The following is an 8,228-nucleotide window of genomic DNA, read 5'->3' as shown; positions in this document are numbered from 1 at the left end:
ACAATCTATTAAACTATACATTGCCCAAGCCCACTCCGTATTGCATTAATTACAAAAGACAAATCAGATCTTGAATATAATGTTTTTATCAAGAGAAAATGGGCAATACCAAAAAAAAAAAACCTGAAAACTTCTGTCTTGTGATCTTTTCTTAATGGCAGCAGATTTTAATATAATGATTTTAGAGCTGGTATCCTTCGCCTGTGAAAAATTGGCAGGTTCTGCTAAATAAAAAAAAAAAAAAGAAAAAAAAAGAAAGGAATTCCTGACAGCTAGTTGTTAACTCTTTAAAATCCAATTTTCGTTTGACTGAATAAAAAAAAAAAAAAGCAATCTCAGAACAAAACTATAGGGTGCAAATTGATGCTGTTGTCACCAAATAGCAATTTCTTCTGCTGCTACCCTGCCTGCCCCCTCAGAGGTATTTCAGTTTTTACACAAGCAAGATTTACTCACCACCAGAGTTCTGTACTCAGGAGTCACTCACGTGTCTAAAGACTTTCTGGTGTCTTTATTGTTACGAGTTTAATAAAAGTCAGCAAAGGATCCCTGTCTATCAACTCCAGAATATGCACCAAAAGCCAGGACTGGTCTTTCAAACGAATTGAAACAAAAAGCAATGTATCCCTCCTTAAAGGTTCCTAGACTGAGACTGTCTACTTGCTTTTCTGTAGCAACACTGAGAATATGAGGCCATGCTGCTCTGACAACTGTTCTAGAAGAATGGGATAATGGTGGTAGATTAGTTAAAATCTAAGTATACTGGAGAAAAATTGGAATACCAAGTGTTTGTTCAAATGCATCACACATGTCTTACGCCAAGTGTACTTGGCTCAATGCTATTTGCATCTCCTGCGTGTATGGTTGACCACATTCTTGCCTAAGCTTCATGCTATTTTGAGAAGATTGGGAGCACTCATAGAATAAAAACAGCTTGAATTTTTTTCTATCGTTGCATCCTTCTAAAGAAGGAAAGGGAAATGCCCATGGTCCCATCCATGCATTCATGACCAGGGTTGAAGGCTGCATGATCCCAAGCACAGTTGTGTGTGCACTGGCACATTCTTCTAAACTAAAACTCATCTGCTGTTGTGAGAGTTGGATTACTTAGAGAAAGATGACTACATCACACAAGATATTTCTCAGACACTTTGGATTTGGGAGTCTTAAATTACGTTTAACATACCAACTATAGCCACGCATACATAATTAGAAGGTAAAACTGAAAAACAAATGGATTGTTTGGGTCAATCTTAACACTAGATCTCCAGTATTTTCTCTTCTTTGGCTGGCCTTCAGCCTGCCCTGGGGTTTCATGCCCCTCAGCTTGTGAAAGCCCTTTGGCAGGCTGACAGTTGACCCCTGTTGAGTGACAAAAAATAAAGAGAGTGAGAATTCTTAGAGAAAACCAACAGCTTTGCTGGGATATTAAATGACAGCTTTACCAGAGCCTGTAGCCCTCTCCTGCAGCCTGGCAGGCAGCCTCCCGAGCTGCTCTTTGCAAACACCCCATGGCCGGAGGGGATGCTGCTGGGGGGCTGGGGCTTGTGCCCCCCTTCTCCTCCCACCGCCCCTGCCACCAAATACATACATAAATAACCGGGCTGACACAGAAAAAAAAAAAACCAAACAAACATACCCAACACCCAACCCAGAACTCGGGTTGTTGGTATTTTTCACCGCCCCTTCGCATAATTAATATATTCGCGTTTCCTCCCACTCTCCCAATGGGCTACCAGCTGCAGAGGCCCTGAATAGCCAGCTTAATTGGGCTTTGTCATGCAGAATACCTCCATTTTCTATAGCAGGTTACAAAGGGGCCCTTGGCAGACGTGGCGGGCTCCCCTGGCCATGGGCCCTGCCCGGCTGTGCCCATCACCTCTCCGCACGCCGCCCAGGTAGTGCCACTGCTACTGCTGCCTGGTGTAGGGTCACCTCCAACCCATCACCCCCTGGGACAGGGTCACCTCCAACCCACCATCTCCTGGGACAGGGTCACCTCCAACCCACTGTTACCCAGTGCAGGGTCACCTCCAACCCACCATCTCCTGGCGCAGGGTCACCTCCAACCCACCATCTCCTGGTGCAGGGTCACCTCCAACCCACCATCTCCTGGCGCAGGGTCACCTCCAACCCACTGTCCCTCAGTGCAGGGTCAACTCCAACCCACTGTTCCCCAGTGCAGGGTCACCTCCAACCCACTGTCTCTCAGTGCAGGGTCACCTCCAACCCACCATCTCCTGCTGCAGGGTCACCTCCAACTCACCCCACCCCTGGTGCCCAGTGCAGGGTCACAGCTCCTGTTCTGAAGCTCCCCAGGCCACTCTCAAACAGGGGACACTCTGACCTGTCTGGGCCCCTTTCCCTTCCAAACAGGGCAAGAGTCTCTCAGCCAGTTGGTTTGGTTTTTTTTTTGACACAATCTAATGTTTTATTAAAACTTGGACCTTATGAACAAATGTTGCTGTTTCATAGCAAATCGGGGTGATTAGGGTTAATTGGCAAACCCCAGACTCAAAGGAGATTTGCCATTACAGGCTAATCATACATTCTCTATATGATATAAATAGCGTAGAGTGTGGGGTGTGGATATTCACCGTGAATTACAGTTAATTATTATTTGGATAGCAAGCTACTACTTCTGCCCGTTGATTGGCACCGTTGCCTTCAGAGTATCTTTTTTCTCCCTCTTGTTTCTTGTTTTGACAGTTTAAATCCAGGTCTATGTGACATAGAAAGCTAATAAAATTCTCGTTTCATTGTTAATCTGATTTCATCGCAGTATAGGTTTTTACCCTCACACCTGCGTAGCGGGGTGTAATTCCATTAATAATAATTAAAAAAAAAAAAAAAAGAAAAAAATCAACATATTCATTGCATGTCTTTTCCCTGATGATATATTGTGAGCCGTGCGAGTTGAAAAAGAGCCATTTATTCTCACCGTGAATGAGTCTGCCTGGAACTGAAGACTTCACCTGCCTCCTCAGTCAATTAGGAATGTATCGAAAATTCTACCAGAAAACGAGTTAAATTAACCGTTAGCTAATTTCCTTGTGTCCCTCCTACATAATCCCCCCTTTTCAGCTTGCCCCAGAAATTACCACATGTTGCAAGGTTCAAATAGTGCCTAATGAAACAGTGACTAAACGCTTCGCTCAAACCCACAGTGAAGCCCTTTCGCTGTGCCTTCAAAGCCTGGGGGGCTGCAGCCGTCGGGGGTCCATCTTAAAATATACATATATACGTGTCTATTTATACGTCGGGACATATATCTGTCCTTATCTTAAAATATACATATATTCGACGTGGCCGCGCCTGGGAGCCTGCCCCCACGAAGGTGAGGACACGCGTGAGAGCTGCCGGGGGGGATTATATATAACTTTATTTTCGACACGCCGTGTTGGTGCTTTATCCGAGGGCATAAATAAATAAATAAAAAATAAAAAAAAAAAATAAATAAAAGCGCGATTTCAAGCGGAGAGCCCTCGTATTGCCAGGCTCTGCTGTCCCGGCATCTCCCCGCCGCTTTCTTTACATTCAGACGGAGCTGAAGCTTTTTCCCCATTTCTCACAGGGGTTCCGCGTAAATTGTAAGCTTTGCTTTAACCGAGGTCCCTTGGTTTGAAAACGGAAAAAAAAAAAAAAAAAAAAGCCCCGGGTCGGCAATTTTCTTTGCCAAATCCGCCCGAAGAGGAGCTTTGCCCCGCAGTTACAAGCCCTTGTCCCTAAAAGCGGCTTCACTGAAGTGTCATCTACTAAAACCTCGGTGAATTCCGCAAAGGGAGCCGAGTCACTTTATTTGAAACGGTGAGGCTAATACAAAGTCATCAAAGCACTATGGTTCTTGTCTTTAAGTGACAACCCTCTTCATTGAGCTGTTTGAAATACGCCTCCCGCTTTTCAATGTCTCTCTATCCATCTTTGTCTGCTCTTCAGAGAAGTAGACAATATAAAGCAAAGCCTGGCGAGCTCCCCACGCTCTGGCTTGGGCAGTGCCAACGTTAGCCTTGAAATTGTCACCCCTTCATTAATCTGAAACTAGTTATTTTTTTCCTCAGCACACGCTTCCGATGGGAGGCGCGGAGGGGCCGGCTGGAAGGCGCGGAGGGGGGCGGAGAGGGGCGCGGAGCAGATCCTGCGTGAAATCGGCGCTTTCACGGCCGGGGCTGAGCGCGCTGCGGCGCGGACACACGCCCCCGAGGGTTTTCCTGAGTGGCACATGGGATTCGGGGGTGGGGGGGGGTTGTTATTCCCCTGGCATGCGGGATTCACCCCCAAAACCACCCCCCACCCTCACCCCCCTCCTCGCAAGGCTGCGGGATGCTCGTACCCGAACCCTCCGCAATTACCCCGGGTCGTCTTCGAGCAGCCGCGACGGCTTAAAAATAGTAATAATAATTAAAAAAAAATAACATTCTTTGGAGTTTTTTGCTGATTTTTTTCCTCAAAGGACTGCATGCTTCAGGCCCCGGATCCAGGAGGGGAGCGCTCCCCGCATCCCCCGGGCTGGGGACAGGGATGCTCGACGGGTTTCCCGGGGTGCTGGCAACCGGACTCGCCCCTTCCCGGTCCTTTTTGGTTTTTTTTCCCCCTGTAGAGAGGACAGAGACTCCCGAGTGGGCCTGATCCTTCTGTCCCCGGCCACACGGCGGGCGGGAGGAGGGAGCTGCCAGCGAGGGCTGCGCTGCCCCGCACCCGAAGCGGAGGTGCGAGACGGCGAAGATGGGCTCCGACAGCGGGGAAAGAGTTCGGGGGGACACACTCCAGGGCAGGACCGGAGAGATCAGGCAGGGGGGGAGTCGTGCCTTCAGCAGGCACTGCCCTGGGGCAAACAGGTCCCACCAAAGCACGGCTGAAGCTTCCAGGAGGGGACTCGCCACCGGAGAGGTCGGTGCCGTGGGGTCTGGTCTCGGCCGTGCAGACCGAGGTCAGGGAGACCCTTCCAGAGGGATGCTTTCCCCCTCCGAGCTTTTTAATTGGAAAGAGTTGAATGGAATTGAAGGGAGCAAATAAATGTCTAAATGAGGGGGGAAGCTTTCCTTGAAGGAATGTTTGCAAAGCCGTCCCGTACCCGAAAACCGCCCCCCCGGGGAACCGGCGGCTCCTCCGGTGATGCCGGGGAGAGCGGTTCCCGCAGCAGCGGCCGCCGCCGCCCGGAGCCGGGCACATCTGGAGGAGAAGGCGCAATCAGTGCAGCGACAACAGCTGGAGGGTGTCGGGGCCGTGCCCGCCACAGGCCCGGGGTTACGAAGGGGAATAAGGCTGGGGAGTTGCACGGAGGCTCACGGTGTGAGGGTAACGCCGCAGCGGCCGCCTGAACCTCCCCGAGGCTCCGCTCTCCACCCCTGAAGAGAAGGGAATTGATTACTCCCGTGGGAGCCATAAAGATAAACGCTGTCATGTTTTCCAGCGGTTTCAAACATGGTCGTGACAAGTCCCGGAGAAAAATAAGAGGGTAGCAGTTATTTCTTTGCAACAAATCAGGCTTGGGCTCACACTGAATGACAAAAGGAAAAAGCTGTTATCTTGGGTGCTGTCCCATGTTCCCCAGGCCCTTCATCTTCCTCTATAGCTTCTGTTCCCTGCCCTGTTGCTGACCATACCCTCCTCCTCAAGGTCTGCCTCCGTGATACCATCTTATCCCCCCTGTAGACATCCTCTTCCAGCAGGCTGTTGGGCAAAAGACATCCTGCTGCCCCCCAGTTATGGGTTACCCGATTCCTGTCACGTTGGATGGTGGCAGCTGAGGTGTCTCCTGGGTTTGTGTGTGTGTGTCCAGCTTACTCCTGAGCTCTGCAGAACTCGACATCTTGGAGACCCTCTCCGAGCTATCATCTCCAACAATGCCAACTATGCTGGTTGGCATTGACCACAGGGTCTAAGAGTTGTCAGCAGAGGAGGGTAAGTGGCAGACAGATAAGCAGAGCGACTGCATAATCCACATTTCCTTCGAAAAACAGAGGTAGGAGGAATATTAAATAGGGAGCTGAACACTGCCTGTCTTGGGCCTTGAATGAGTGGGGGATAAAAACTGTACTTTCTGCACTTTGTGGGAGAAAAAAATAAAAATAAAGGACAGAAAGGAGGAAAAAAAAATAAAGGATAGAAAGAAGAAGAAAAGAAAAAAAAAAAAAAAAGAAGAAGAAACTCCCCATCAAATTATAATGTCAGGCCACAAACTGAATTAATTAAATTTACCTAGGAATTTTTTTTTTCCTAACAGTTGAATGCCACACTTCAAAACCCTACAAAACGTTCACTGGAAGTTAGGGCACACACAAGTTGCAGCAGTGCTCCTGTCACACTTGGAGTCCCGGTGCTGTGTTCAGGGTGAGCGTTGTGCCAGGCTTCTGAGACATGTCGGGGCAAATCATCACATCGTTCCTCTTTTACAAAGTTTTTAACATGAAGCATTTACTTTGAAATGAAGAGAAATCTGGCGATGACAACAACTGTCGTGACAGTATAGCTTGCAATGATATGTCACCACTTCCTTTCAGCCCTTGAAAGATACACGCAAACATTGATCACTACAAGAAATAACAACTAGTTTCATTTTTCCTTTGATTTTTAGGATTTTTTAAAAATACTTCAATGAAGAGATCCCTCCTCTTGTATCTCTGGAGGAAGTGAATTCTAGAAGCAGAGGGAAATACCCATTTTTTCACCAAGCTGCATATTTCCACAGAGTTATGCTGAGAACAGATACACTCTACCAAGAAATATCTTTGCAGATTTGAAGTATGAGTTCTGCAGTATCGCCCAGATGAGATTTGAAAGAGCGTGATGCTTTCTCTCCCCTCACCCTCTCCCACCCCACTACCCGCCCAGCACAGTTTTGCCTTCCCAGGCTGCTGCACCTCCCTCCTGTAAGGGGGTGACACTGCTGAGAGGGTGGGCAAGATCTTCTGTGGTGTCAAAGTCTCCTCCCAGAGCTTCTGGGTTGGAAAAGACCTGGTAGAGGAAGCTTAAACACAGGTCAACCGGAGCAGAGGAACGACAGTTTCCAGAGCCCACCACAGCAGATTTTAGGACAAGCCCCCTCAGCCTGGGAAGAGGTCCCCTGGGGAGAAGTCACAAGGCTCATGAGCTTTTGGCCCTCTGGTCTCCCCAGCCTGGCAAGTGAGGGGACTGCTGACATCCCCAAGCCACCCAGCGGGGCTGTGGGCTGCTGGCCTCCCTGCAGGCCCTCAGCCGAGGCAGGGAGACGGTTGTGAAATGGAAAACTGAGATTTTGTATTTGTTTTCCAACTCCAGGCTGGAAAATTCGGTCCTGGCGGTCCTTCCCCCTCCTGTCACGCTGCAGGTGTGCTGGGCACTGCCTCTGCCCCAGAGCCCTGCAGATGGTCCAGGCTGGGGGGTGTGTGTGTGCCCACACCAGGCCCCCTCCATCCCACCCCAGATCTGCCCATGCACCTGGTCTCTTCTCCAAGAGGAGCAAGCAGCAGGAGAGTCACTGTGGTGGGGCTGCAGGTTCCTCCAGCACCCAGGGTGCTGGGGTGATCCACATGGCCACAGGAACCCCAGGCAGGCTTATTACTTGTTTTCTAATTAGAAGCAGAGCGGGCAAGTGAAATTGGAGACACACCTCCTGGCTCCGAGGTTGGGGATCAAACACGAGAAAGGTTGGGATTGCTCGGGGAATTATTTACACCCCCCTTTCCCCCCCCAAAAAAGCTTTGCAATAGTTTTGGAGGTGGGGTTGGTGGGAAACCCACCCGAGGAAAAGGTGCCAGCAGGGAATGATGCCCTGTGCGAGATGCTGGCTGCCAGGGCTGCAGAAACTGGGGGAAAAAAAAACCTCTAAAGGGGCTCACTTGGGACTGAGCGGCTCCAGCTCCATCCCACTCCTCACCAGCCCCCCCCCAAGGAGCTCAGGACGGATCCACCCGAGGCAGAGGCAGGATTTGGCCCCGTGTGTCCCCGGCTCGGTTGCCACCGGGCGAGCAGACGGGAGAAAGCTGTCAGCAGCGGCGAGGGCTGGAAAATAACACAAAGCTGCTGGGCTCAGAAAAGGGGCTTCATTTGCATTCCTCTCCCCCCAACCCTCCTCCGCCGCCCCCCCCAAGCCGTCCCGGAGTCGCAGGGGAACAGAAAACACCGTCGGGTTAGTAGCCGATGGCATTTATTTCTAGTCTTTACGGAGCTCTGACACACACACACACACACACACCCCAGGGCTTGCACCGTACAAAGGATGGCGAGGAAACGCACCCTGCCCCGGCCAG

This window comes from Calidris pugnax, unplaced genomic scaffold (genome assembly GCF_001431845.1).
Source record: "Calidris pugnax isolate Ruff unplaced genomic scaffold, ASM143184v1 scaffold58, whole genome shotgun sequence".
Classification (NCBI taxonomy): domain Eukaryota; kingdom Metazoa; phylum Chordata; class Aves; order Charadriiformes; family Scolopacidae; genus Calidris; species Calidris pugnax.
Note: the sequence above shows the minus strand (reverse complement) of the source record.